At 37.9% G+C, this 14059-nt stretch overlaps 1 protein-coding gene across 1 annotated transcript in view; it reads right to left on the bottom strand.

Annotated features, from left to right (window-relative positions):
• lrrn2 (leucine rich repeat neuronal 2) overlaps positions 1 to 9998 on the bottom strand; it is a 57374-nt gene extending 47376 nt beyond the window's left edge. Inside the window, exon 1 of the mRNA XM_048173405.1 lies at positions 9156 to 9998. The gene's annotated coding sequence lies outside the window, so the exon portion shown is untranslated. The remainder of the gene's footprint in view (positions 1 to 9155) is intronic.
• Positions 9999 to 14059: the final 4061 nt, after the last annotated feature.

The following is a 14059-nucleotide window of genomic DNA, read 5'->3' as shown; positions in this document are numbered from 1 at the left end:
AATTAAGATAAATAAAAAAGTAAGTGCTACTATTACTGGGTCAACACTTGAGAAAACACTTGACCAGTAATAGTAGCACTTACTTTTTATTTATCTTACTTTTCTTTTTTTTAGATTTCTATTCTCTTTCTCCATCTATTTGTGTACTAAGAAAAAATATATTTTCCTTGCTACGAGCACTTTACAGATGTAACTGTGACTTGACACAGCATTTACATACTGTTGTACTCATGTTGATTTGATTGCTTCTACTATTCTCATTTGTAAGTCACTTTGGAGAAAAGCGTCTGCTAAATGTAAATGTCTAAATGTAAATGAAAATTACCTGGTTATTTAAAATTATTAGAAATGAATTCAATATTCAGGGATTGACTTGTAAAACCTACTATATTGTTCATGCCTACCCTAGTATACAAACAATATATTAAATTATTTTTTAAATCAAACCCTTATTGGGGGCTGAGCTCCCCTAATATTGAAATCTTAGAATTACCCCTGGGTTCGTGAATATATTGGCATGGCAAGTAGTATACAACTTCATGTCTGACTTGGCCAGCTAAATGCATAATGTAGAGAAAAAAATAAAAAATAAAAAGTCTTGTGCTTTGCTTTGCAGAAGCCTTGATCTGCTATCATGTTGTCCTCTGTTTATGAGTTGCTTCCTTTTAATTTAATATACTGAGGTACCTTATAAATAATTCAGCTGCATACCTTCTGATATTTCACGAATGCCTTGAGCCGTCGGAGCAGACAGCAGCCAGTCTGTCTCCCTCTTCCATGTTAAGCCATTCTACAAGGCAAAGTCCATCTGCTCATTTAAGACCTGGTCTCTTTTCTGGAACTGGCACCTTAATGAATGTTAATGACAAATTGTCCAAACATTTTGAAGGGTGAAGGCCGAAAAATAAAATCTCAAAACAGATTACCATATCATTAGAGTCTCACTTTTTTCTTTCTTTTGTTAATGAATTTCCAAGATGATCATTTGCTCTGACCGTGCAATCTTCTCGCTCAGCCAATCTGATGCTGTGATTAGTATTAATTGGACTGAGTCAAAAATGCAGAGATGACCCTGGCTAAGCAGCTTGTGAGAGCAATTAATGAGAAGAGTTGCCTTAGTATTCACAACTGAGCTTGCTTGAGAAGACAGGAAGAGAGTTTACAGGACAAAGCAGACTGTTTTTGTTTTTCTTTTCCTAGCGGCAGGCCTTTTAATGAACTTTAATGAACTGTTCTATTGCTATAGGCCTGCAAGGATATATTTAAGAATTTAGGGGAAAGTATGCATAATGTGGTTACTGAAGCAAGTTCTTTTGACTTCCTCATTAAGAAAGACACTGATTTCTTTATCTAAGAAATGTTTTATCTTTCGCCTGCATGTTTTTTCCTCCTTAGTTTTTCTGAACCACAGTGGTAAAGTATGTTCTCAAAGTCAAAGGAATTTCATTACATTTTTTTTCTCTTGTTCGTACAGGCAAATGCATTTTTCTGTATGTCCAAATGAGTTCAGATGTAACACTCACAAATGACAGCGTGAATCAGAAAATAAGCATTGTGAGTTGGAACACTGAAGTCATAAAGGATTTGATTCAACCAACAGCGAGAGTAAACAATTTTCCTCAAAACAACTCAAAATCTTTGTAGCTTGCTGCAGTACAGGATAAGATTAAAAACTGATTGTCAAATCAGAGTGATGTGTCATTACTGTTTTATGTCTCTTCCTTTTTGTGCTTTTTCTAAAACATCACTCATGCCTTTTAAGTCAGTGTGATGAGTGTGTTAAAATTACACACTGCAAAATGGCTTTTCAATTTGAAAAAATTACAGTCCTAATAAATGCTAATTACTCGCTTTTAATTTATTGACAATTGTTTGTTCACAAGACAAAAACTGTATATTAAAACTGTTTATTTGTCATTCAAATATCTAAGGTTGTCAACTAAAAATTGAAAGCTTTTTATGCATTTTGGCCGTTCGTTTACATGACAACGGTGTTTTGGGGACAAATGTTTGAAAATGGGTTTCAAAGTGCAAGTTTTTGAAAAAAAACCAGCATTATCATCTCTGTGTAAACTACGTAAATGAGAATTTGTGAAAATGGTGACATCATGCGCATGTGGATTACTTATTCAGTCTATATGACTGTAGTGTTTCTTTACAAAGTGACATCGCCAACTACTGGCCTGGCATAAATAATACAGCGTTTTTAATCGTTTTCTCAGATCATATTGACAATGTTGTCACCTACTTGAAAAACACAAAGGAAAAACTTTTCAGTTTTATCAAAAATAAAACATAAATACTTTAAACCAACCAAATATATACTTCAAATATTAAAAAAAAAACAAAATAGCAATATTTAATGACACAAAATAGTTTTTCTTTGCAGATTTCAGTGCCAGCAATCCGAAAAAACGGTCCAATGAAGAAGCTGAACTAACCAGAGCTTTTTGCTCATTACAAAGTACAAAAACATTGTTCTGTCGAGCTACAAAATGAAATGTTAATGGCCGACCGCTTGATAAATCTGTTGGAGTTGTTTCACTGTCACTGTTTGCGTTCATCATCTCGCTGCAAGATGGCAGACTGATGTGTTTGCTTATTCACAGATATGCCCTTGAGGCTTGTGAGCAGTGCTCTGTCTTCACCTCCTCCTTCAGAGGGATCCGTACCACTCTCGGCACAAAACATATTCATTTCTGACAGTAGTGCATACTATATGCCTATGCACAATATACTCAGCCTTATTTGTCTTTATGTAGGGTGCCTGCAAGGCGACTGAAGCCATGAGCTACACAGAGGAGACCTCACATCCCAGTCCTGTCTTTCACTTTCACTGATTCAATTTGATTTCTCAAACTGATTTGTTTGTATGTATGCTTACAGAAATGCAGCGCACAGACAGAACAGTGCGCCTGGGTGTGTGTGTGTTGTGATGGGCTGTGTTGTGACAGTGCATTTTTTTTCTTTCTCTTTCAGACAGATGTCTGTGATCTTTCCTGCCCTGAGTTCATCTGCCCTCGTCAGCGAGTACAAGAGGTGAAGTCCAACAGCCCTTTTGACCCTATTACGCATATGCTCGCTCACATTTGTGCACATACACACGCGCAGCTCATTTGCCATACTGCTGTTTGTCTTCTGCCAGGAGTCGGCCCTTGATCGTGGATGACTGAGCCGAGAAATAGAAAGAGGGGTGTGTGTCCAGTCTGCTGGACATAATTGAGCCATGTGAGATTATACACATCAAAATAGAGCCAATCAAACTGGATGTGAACAGACTTTGTGTGCATGTCATTAGGGTTGGGAATCACAGAAAAACTATTCTAGTCCCTTAATTATTCCATTAATGATTCTTTTAGTACTTTTCCCAAACGTTTCCTCTCAAAAACTGGTCCAAACTAAGCTGAACAAAAATATGGAGGGGGAAAAAACAGTACTATAATAAAATATATAACACAACAGTTTAAAAGCTCTCTTGTGCTCACCAAATCTGCATTTATTTTATCAAAAAAATACATTAAAAATGAATATATTTTAAAATGTAATTTATTCCTGTGATGCACCAAAGCTATTCAGCAGCCTTACTCCAGTCCTAAGATTTCTTATTATTATCATCAGTATTAAAAATTTCAAAAGACAGCATTTATCTAAAATAGATATCATTTTTTAACATTATAAATTTGTCTGGCTATCACCAGACCAAGCTCAATTTAAAATTGAACATTGGTCTGGGGAGTCTGTATGTATTTTCTACTGCACAAGAGGTGTGATCAGCGAGCATTATTCACGCAATTGGATAGTCCTTCAACCAATCAGATCAACGATCCGGGTGACGTACTTTGCAAAGTGACACGAAAACTCCAGACAGGTTTAGTTTGTATTGGTTTGTAGCATTGATCAGCGGTTTGCAGAAGCAGCAATGGCATCGAGCGATTTTTGCAGGTTATGCAAAAAAAAAAAAAAAACATGAAAGTGAGTGGTATTTACACCCACTCGAGCGATTTGTTTGCTAAACTAAAGAAGTCATTCAGCATCGTGGAGAGGTTAAAAGGAATTGGATTGACGGTCGTGCTTGCCGTCACTTCTCTATCGTCATCGTGTTATACCCGCCAATAGCGAGCAAGGTGGATAAGCCAGTCTGTGATTGGTTCCCGCAAAAGTGTAACAGAAGCAGTAGAAATGAATGTACAGGTTCCCGGGCGAAATCTGGGTTTACCCAGTCTAATTCACTTTAATCAGTCACTTTTGATCAATTTAATGTGTCCTTGCTGAATAAAACTATGAATTTCTTTTAAAAAAAATGTAGTGCTATAATTTAAGTTACATTATTTGTAATTTAAATTACAATATATATTATTCAGTTTAACAGCACCAGTGAAAGGCTGCAAACTCAAGCTAAAATACATTATTTTCCTTTCATCCACATCTGTGAAAAAATGCAAATGTTTAAGAACCATTAACATTTAGTTACAGTATTATCTTCAAAAATGGAACCAGTTCTGAAAAACAAACGGTTCTCTAATCCCAACCCTATATGTCATCATATTATGTTCTGCTGAACCACACATAAACTTTATATTTTATTTTAGGAGTTTTCCCCTAAGTCTCTCTGCATCAAATCTTTTGTTGCTTTAAATTTTTATTAAAGCCAGTTTATTAGGGATTATCTCGAATTGTTCACAGGCCAATCCATGATAATAAAAGAGGATTACAGCAGCTAGATGGCAGGGACGTTCATGGAATGAAGATAAGTTAAACAAGACATCACGCACACAAGTCTTAATTTGGTTTGAGGCTTTTGCATGTCATTGTCAACCATATGGAACGAGAGAGCAGTTTCCATGTGGTAAATAGCACAAGACTGTTTCCTTTGTGGCAGATCGATAAACATAATCGACCCTGTCGTTATAGTCAAATGGGCATGTCTTTGCAACAGCAGATATATCTGCTAAGCAGCACCTAGGCTGTCTGAACTTCTTAATCATAGAAACATCTGCCCTCACTGAAGACTCATCTGTAGGGGGACGAAGGGATGTGCTGCATAAATTTTCTCCCATCACTCACCCTTTCATTCTCTCCCTTTCTTCCACAGTCTCGCCTCTGTATCTCTTTTTCGCACTCTGAGGCATCTGTTCTGTCACACCCTCCGCCTCATTAGCGATGCTAACACGAGGAGGATTTAACAGATGTTTATAACAAACCAGCTCACACTTACCTGCATGATGAAGACATTAAAAGCCCTACAAGATAACAAAACTCCCTCTAACAGACCACACAAGCCTCAAAGCCAGCACGAAATGGTGGCATAGAGGGCCGAGGAGCTGGTGTGTTGTATTTGTATTTGCAAGGTAACCCTTAGTAATTGTTTGCAGCTGTACAGTCAGCCCCTAGTGTTTTTATTTTTAGAAAGCAGAGCCATGGCAGCACTTCACCCTTCGGTGGGGGCTCTTGTCTTATGCTTAATGTGAAGTGGTTGTCGACAGTGCACCGTAGGCCTGGACACGCGCCGCTGTCACCTTTTATAAAGCCCATTCCGATGTTTTTCAAAGGCAATTATGAGCGGACACCAGTGGTCAAGTGCATTATTCTATAAGTGGAAACGGTAGGGAACATGTCAATAGGAGTGTTTGTGATTAGTTTATTCTCCAAGACTAACTGAACATATTATTAGAATCATTCCTGGAGGTGTATTTTCATGAGATCATATGATCTCATATGTGTATATATATAGTCACATGTTCGCAAAATCACCACCAGTTAGCACAAAGGGATGGTTTGCAATATTGCTCAGTAAAGCTGGAATTGTTACATTTTTATGTATAAATGAAAATTAAAATAATGAAATAAATTACTGGTAATAACAATAATTATATAGTATTATAACATTTAATCTTGGCTAATTATTTATCATATAAATGCTTTATGTTCCAGCTATTTGTCGACTGTTACAGTGAAATATTACAGTGCATGAAGTCTGCTTACATTTTACTGTACAGTATTACCCAGTATTTATATGAGGTGTGCATTATGCCATAAAATATATAAAACACCAGAAAAGGTGGATTACTCTGAATGGGAACACTGTGAGTGATATAGCCTATATAAAAATATAGTGTCCATGATTTAAGAAATTGTTGATCACTTTTTATTAAATTGTTCCCTTGTATTATTTAAAACCTGAGAACTTTAAATTCATTAGTATTAAATTCATTCTCATGATCTGAAAACAAAGCGAATCAGTAGCCTAAAAGTTAAAGCCACAGTTTAGCTAAAACAGTGGAATTAAAATGACAAATTAGCCCTAATGTTTCAACTAAAGTGAATGATTAATAAAATTAATAAAAAAAGTCGATTGGCCTGTTTTTTGGTGCTCCATAAATTGGATTTTCAAGCTAGGCCTATAAAGTCTGGGGACAGTTAAAAGTATTAATTATTGCAGGTTTGCATATAAAGTTCCGTTTTGTATTCCCTATGTGATTTGATGTAAAATTGTGTGTGTGTTTGTGTGTGTGTATAGATTGATATAGATATATAGTGACTGACTGAACATTGAGTTGTTACATTAAACTGCATGATTTATTTACTTATTTATCAAAGTACATTTCTTTGATCCCAGTCAATGTTCAGTCAGTTACCAATCCAATAAATCAGTTTGATTTAAATCAGTAACTCATAAGTTTTAGACTAATGAGTCTTTCTGAATAAATCATAGCTCATGTGAGTCATTAGTTTGATAGATTAATGGGAAACTTACTTTTTTCTGCTGTTCTTGGGCATGGTTTAGCTTCTGAACCACTCTTTGGATACTCTTCTCATTGCAATGGAAACATTAAAAATAACTGAGCTGAACTCAAATAAATTGCCTCTCATTTAGATTGCCTTTAGATTAGATGCGAAGCACGATAAAAGTTGATTTAGAGAACAATAGCTGTGAGCATTATGGAATCAAGACATCTGAGGATTCAAAGTGGATTTGAGTTGAACAAATGAGTTTTCGGAACAGGCAAAATAATTTAAACCTAAAAGAGAACATTTATGGTTATATCCGCTACAGTATATTGGGACCGTCAATCATGCTAAGGTCTTGATAAACCATTAATTAGGAGTAGGGTCATGGTATTTTACTTGAATTAAATGAAATGAGCTATGCCACTTAATTTATTGTTGTAGGTAACCCATTGGATTGGCTAAAGTTTGCCTCATAAAAAGGACATCTTGCATACTTAGGAACTAATATAAAGCCACTAAATGATGAGGAACTGTAAAGATAATAATGTTTACAGTGATGCACTGTCAGAGACCGTAGAGCTCCCTCATGCAAGAAGAAGTGTATATTTGCATTCAGTAATCATGCCCATACACAACACTGAGGGCTAATCAACATTGTGATAAACAAACTATGCAATTATCTTTCCAGTCTAGTTGTCAGGACAAGTCATGTGTTTAATTTCGTTGGTATGACTTATTAAGAATTTATTCATTGATGTCTGGGTGCATTTTTATGAGCTGTCAGAATATTTTTCATTACAAATTGGAATGTGTGATTCACTGTCATCAACACATCATCATCACAATGCCCAAAACTCATTTCAGGGCTGATTTCTTTCTTTCTTTTTTTTTTTTAAAATATAATAATATTAACTGTTTACTGTTCTTATATATATATATATATTAACTGTTATTTTAAAAAGGTAGGCTAAACATTTACTTGCTTTCTTAATGCATGTTCTTGGGCTGCGTTTCCCAAAAGCATCTAAGTTGATCGTAGAACAATTGCCACCAATGGTCTCTATGATGAACTTGGTCTCTGAATAATGGCTTACAATGCTTTTGAGAAGCGCAGCCCTGGTCTCATTTCGCATAATTCATTTTTGTTCCAATTTTTAAAGCCTTTAGAAAAATATGACTTGATCCGCCTCTGAAACAACTTTCCTTTTTGACTGACGTCACTAAGTCCCTCAGTGCTTTTATTTTTCAACGCTTCCTTTCCAACTTTTGCCTACATTATATGTAACAACCCTTTTCACAGACCATTTCAATCAAGATTTTTTTTCTCACACTAAAATACTTCAGATTTGTGGAGTAAAATAGGCTTGAGAACTGCTTTTTTACATTGACTACCTTAGCATTAAAAATGTGTGCGGTCCCCTCAAGTGGCTTATCTCTTTAGTTGAACTCTGTATTTATGAACAAACAAGACACAACCGCACAGGCGTTGAATACGAAATATATATGAGCATCCTCTAATGTATTTATCACACCCAATCTGTCCTCATTGCACTCTCTCTCTCTCTCTCTCTCTCTCTCTCTCTCTCTCTCTCTCCGAGCCGCATAATGCACCGGACACCTGCCAACACTCTCACGTGTGTTGGTCCAATCTTCAAGGATGACACCCACACGCGCACGCTTCCTCCCCACACATGAAGAGGCTGAGAAGGATGATTAGCACCGTGAGCTGACACCCCTCAGCGGAGAGTGTGGAGGAGGACAACAACAATAGTCTCGCTGTGGAGAAGCACAGCGCGCAAGCTAGCTACTGCAAATTCAACTGCGACAGCGGCTGAGCCACGCGACGCGGACAGATAGCAACAGCAGGGAGGAGGAAGAGGAGGATAGAGGAAGAGAGGGAGGGAGAGTTTCTGGACGCTAATCACTTCAATGAAATGACAGAAGCGTCCCCCCACATCCACACAAACGCGCACGCACACTGCGTTTCCCTTATTTTCGCAAAGCTCTGGCTGTGGAATTTCAATGCGACATGAAGCGTTTTCCTTCCTCCCTCCCTCTCTCTCTCTCTCTCTCCTCGGCCAAGCTAATGTGTGAGTCAGTGCTACTCTATCCCGATGTGCTCTGCATGCTGACCATTACTGCCATGCAGCGTGAACGTGGAAAAGTCTCGACTTGTCAGTACATCGCACAACTTGAGCTCCGTTTCAAACTACCGACACTTTACCTCAAACGAGATTTTGTAACACAAACCCACTAAATTAATCCTTAAATGTCGAAGAATTACGTGTTTAGGATGATTTCTGACAGGTTGCTTAAATCATTTTCCCCTTTCTTGTGTCAACACTTCTATAAAAGCAACTGCAGTGCGCGTTCTAATGCGACGCGTAAATGTTTCGACCTCGAAAGAAAATGATAAACTTCCATACCGTGGAGAGATGGGTCATTTCAGCGTACATCTCGGTCTCTTCTTCTTCGCTTTTTGTTGTCGTCACGTTTTTTTCTTTCGTTTTGATTCTTGACGTTAGTCAGTCAACCTGTATCCTCTCTCACGACTGTGTATTAAGTATTAGTGCATCGCCTAGGGTTTCATACAGACGCTTTGTACGCACCTGCCTTAAACTCAGCTCTATTTCTGACACTGTGTAGGCGATCTACAGAGAACGGATCTGTGTTCTCTCTCTCTCTCTCTCTCTCTCTCTCTCTCTCTCTCAGTGTGTGTGGCTGTTGCTGTCAGTGGCTTGCGTACTTGAGCAAGAGAGACGAAGTGGAGGCAGATCTCTCTCTCTCTCCCTCTCTCTCTCTCTCTGCCCTTACCGTGTAGCCCCACCTCCTCCTTTTAGAAGTCTCCCTTTCTTGCCCCCAACCCCTTTGCAGTCTGCTCTATTTTTCCTCCTCTCCTTCATTTCTTTCTCACAGTCAGAGCAGTATATGAAACCTGTTATTTCCTTTCCACTTGCCCCTTTGCCATGTAACTAGGCTGCTATAGTCACGTGCATCCTCAAAAGTGTAGCTAATATGGTCTCCTGCCTTCCAGCAACTCTTCCATATGAAAGACTGACTTTGATTTTGTTTGGTTAATGGTATGCTTTCATAGTCCTTGCAGAGACATATCTATTCAGGTTCCCCTTTCCTGTGGACGAGGGACGACATATCTAACGGCCATATTGTGTTGAGCGCCACTCTGTTAGAACTTTTTTAAAAATCATTAACCGGGAGCAAAATTTCAGCTTTTGTGTGATCCCATTTTTTTGCACAGTCTGTTCATGGCCCACTGAAGGTTAGGTTTAGGCAGGGGTGTCCAAACACTGTCCTGCAGAGTTCAGCTCAAACTTGCCTCAACACACCTGCCTAGAAATCTATTCATGTGTTAGCTGGTTCATGTGTTTAATTGGGGTTGGAGCTAAACTTTGCAGGACAGTGGCCCTCCAGGAGCAGGATGGACACCCCTGAGTTTAGGGGTTCAGCAATACAATACAAATCACAAATTTGTATGGAATAGCAAATTCCTATCTATCGATCTGTCGATATAGATGTAGTTTGAGTAGGTCAAACTTAAATTAAACAAATTAGTTGTTAAATTAACTGTTATTATGAGTATTTTGAACTTTTTTTTTCTTTTGAGTTCACAGCACTGACATATTTCAAGTAAACTGAGCTGTTTCATTGTTTTGAGTTGTTCGAACTCAATTCTTTTAATTTAGACAAACTTAAGTTTAACTGAAACTGGGCTGGGATTTCTATTTCCCAGCATGCTTTGGCCATGGCACTCGAAAGGGAGAGTAAATGCCAAAATTAAGTGTTTAAGATTAATGGTAAGGGAGATTTAGTAGTGATTATGCTAATTTAGAAGAGTTTCTGTTAATGTGGGTTTTTGGAGAGTTCCCATCATGATGACAAGTGGCGCGTGCTGCTTGGTTTGAGAGCAGGTAAGTTACATGTTTTAAGTTGTGGTACTCATTAGGTAAGTGCTATATACCATTCTATTGTTAACATGTTAGCAAATTATATGTTTTAATTATGTTAGCAAAATATTTATGTTGAGATAACCTGGTAATTTTAAGTTAAATGCATAAATTAGAGTACTTAAATATTTCAGGTTAAGAAATAAAAATGTATGAGTACAAAATAAAAATTTTACTCAAACTTTGAGTTTCTTAACTCAAAAAAATTCTCAGTCAACTTTTTTGAGTTCTGACAACTTTTTAGTGTTTACAGTGTGAGTAACTCATTCCTAATTCAATTCTCTATGATTCACATCCTTGACATCTACCAAACTGGGTAGAGACCTTCAGTTTGTTTTCTGACTTTATTGTGCTATACCTTTTCTAATGATCCAGCTTTTTCTCCCAGTGCAGAATTTCATAAAACACAAAAATCTAGACTTTCATTATTTTTTATTTATTTATTTTACTTTTAGGCAAGACTTTGCCTTTTCTACATTTATCAGTATAAAGATGTATCGACCAACTGTTTCAGATCCATGCACTGCATTAGTCTATACGAGCCATACAGTACATAATCAGTGCTACACAATATTTTCACCAGGCATGCTATATTACATTTTCAATGAGATAGCTATAGAGCAGAGCTTTTCTCAATTTAGCAGGATTTCACAAGTTTTCTTGTGATAATGAATTTTTTATTGCCATCTCTGGCATGATGAATGGATGTGTCTGTGGCATGTCTACAGGAATATCCATTATGCACTGCCGTGACAAGACGCTCAGATCCGCGCTGTAGAAAATGCTCACACGACCAGCTTTGACATCAATTAAACAGCCTTACAGCTCAGGGGCATGTGGAGCAGCCAAACGCTCTTCTCCGCGAGGACACATCACCCGGGGGGGTTGGATCAGAGCGCGGGAGGGATCACAGTTCACTAAGTCCCTTTTCTACGACCAAAATGGCACGATGATTTGTCCTGCGCCAGTTTGAGCGTGAGTGTTTGATCGATAACCCGTGCCTTGCCATCATTATTCTGATGTCTATTTGAATGGATGAGAGGAGGCAGGCAAAGAAAAGAGAACGGTGCGGTGGAGGGTGTAATATGAAGCGTGAGTCTGAAGACTGAGGAGAGTGGAAATTGAATGGCAGTGGAGCCAGAGCCAGGATCTTGAAGTGGCTGAGCTTTAACCCAAGGCTCTCCTATAACCATATGTCTGCTTGTTGCTCATATAGATGCTGAGAAAACCAGATTTTGACAAGTACTACTGGCCAAAATTGACCAGCCTGGCCTTTTCACCATTACATTTTAGAAGTGGTCAAGCGGCTGATCATGACTGTGTACTAGAGAAAATGATTTCTGGGGACCAATGAGGCTAAGCTACTGTCTGCGATCCTCAGTCTCCCATTTTCCATTGCTATCATCTCAAGCATGTAATTTCAAAACTTGTAACAACACAGTGGGCTTAGTAATCAAAGCTGTTACAGACGTAGCACGAACGGCAGATGAGGTTCCAATCTGTGCCAATTTGAGCGCTTGGCTATATATCATATAAAAACAATCAACAGAGCGTCTTATATCACTGGCTGAGACGACAATGACAGGGCAGAAAGCCATGGCAGATATTAAATGTGAGAGAAATGGTGTCCTAAGGAAGCAAAGCAGGCTGTTTTTTAGACAGACAATTAAAAAGAGGGATGGGGCACATCTTTGAAATGCTGTTTTTCTTAATAGTCAAGTTGACCTTTGATTCGCATGGGCGCATTACAAAATAGCTGACATGACAGAGAAGAGAACATAGGTCTTTTGCACTACAATTGCTAACTCTCTCAGCTATGGGAGCATGAACCTTTTTTGCAGCAGTGAACATTTTCAAAAATGTGATGCTTTTTACATACGGACAGGTCATAAAAATGTAGGACATAAAAAAGACAAACTATTGTATGCCTTCAGATGACTGAATATATGCTGTATTGAAAGTCATCTGAAGGCATGTCCGAAATGCATGTCATTTTTATGTATTTTTTATAGGTGCTTTTGCATCTATTTTAATGATTGAAAGCTTCAATACAATATTCAGATTTTCTCCTTTTGGTAGATGGGGGTGAATAAATAATGACAGAAGTTTTATTTTTGAGTAGACTAACAGTAGTAAAACACAAGTTTAGTGAAGGGGGACCATTTGTTACATTATTAAATGTGCTGTGTACATGTTTAAATTTGCGTTTAAACCTCCCCTTCATTTTTCTCTGCCTTCAAAGGTATGACACTGTACTGATTGTTTCTGGTTTCAAATCTGCTCCCTCTGTCGACATCTGATTTTAAATTTTCTTCTAGGTTGGAAGGACAAGCGTGGTAGAGACAGAACTCATGCATCAGAGACTTCGGCAGCTGGAGAGCCCAAAAGTTCTGCATGATGGATAAAGCTGCTTTTTCTTCCATCATCCTCCTTGACTGAGTGCTGGGTTGAGTGATGCAGGGTTGGGGTATCAGGTTTGGTTCTGTGACTAAGATAAAAGAGCCGTCTCATCTTACTCATGGCCCAGTTCAGATTGCATTTCCTTCTCTCGCTGAAGATGAATCCTGGGTTATGGCTGCTGACACTGATCGTACAGTGAGGAAGAGACTCTCTGTTCTCTAAAAACACTTCTTTCATTCAGAATGCTGCAACATTTCTGTTACGTTGCAAAGATGACATTTTGATCATGGCAAAGTTAAATCAATACACTTGTTACTGCCTTGTTTTTTAAACGTTCACTGATATCTGCAACAAAAAAACATTCAAACTTTTTTCACACGTCGAATTTTTGGGTGTTTTATCATGTCCTTAAGATTCTCATTTATCCGAGTAAACACAGAATGTCAAGTAGAGTTATTTTTAGCAGCCATTACTCTAGTCATTGCTCCAGAAATCGTTCTCATATGCTGATTTGGTGCTCAAGAAACAATTGTTAATATTTTTGTGGAAATTGTGTGATAGAAGTTTGATTCAGGACTCTTTGATGAATAGAAAATTGAAAAGAACAGCATTCATTTGAAATTTAAATCTTTTGTAACATTATAAATGAAGTGACTGTCACTTCTGATTATTTTAAAGGTGCCCAAGAACTTTCTTTCACAAGATGTAATATAAGTCTAAGGTGTCTCCTGAATGTGTCTGTGAAGTTTCAGCTCAAAATACCCCATAGATTTTTTTTTTAATTAATTTTTTTAACTGCCTATTTTGGGGCATCATTAACTATGCACTGATTTACACTCGGCGCCGCCCCCTTAAATCGAGTGCTCCTTGCCACACCAGCTGTCGACTATATTACAGCGCATTTACAAAGTTCACACAGCTAATATAACCCTCAAATGGATCTTTACAAGATGTTCGTCATGAGATTT

The sequence above is a fragment of the Megalobrama amblycephala genome, linkage group LG21 (genome assembly GCF_018812025.1).
Source record: "Megalobrama amblycephala isolate DHTTF-2021 linkage group LG21, ASM1881202v1, whole genome shotgun sequence".
Lineage (NCBI taxonomy): Eukaryota > Metazoa > Chordata > Actinopteri > Cypriniformes > Xenocyprididae > Megalobrama > Megalobrama amblycephala.
The sequence above is the reverse complement of the archived record's forward strand: the minus strand, read 5'-3'. Positions and strand labels throughout refer to the sequence as shown.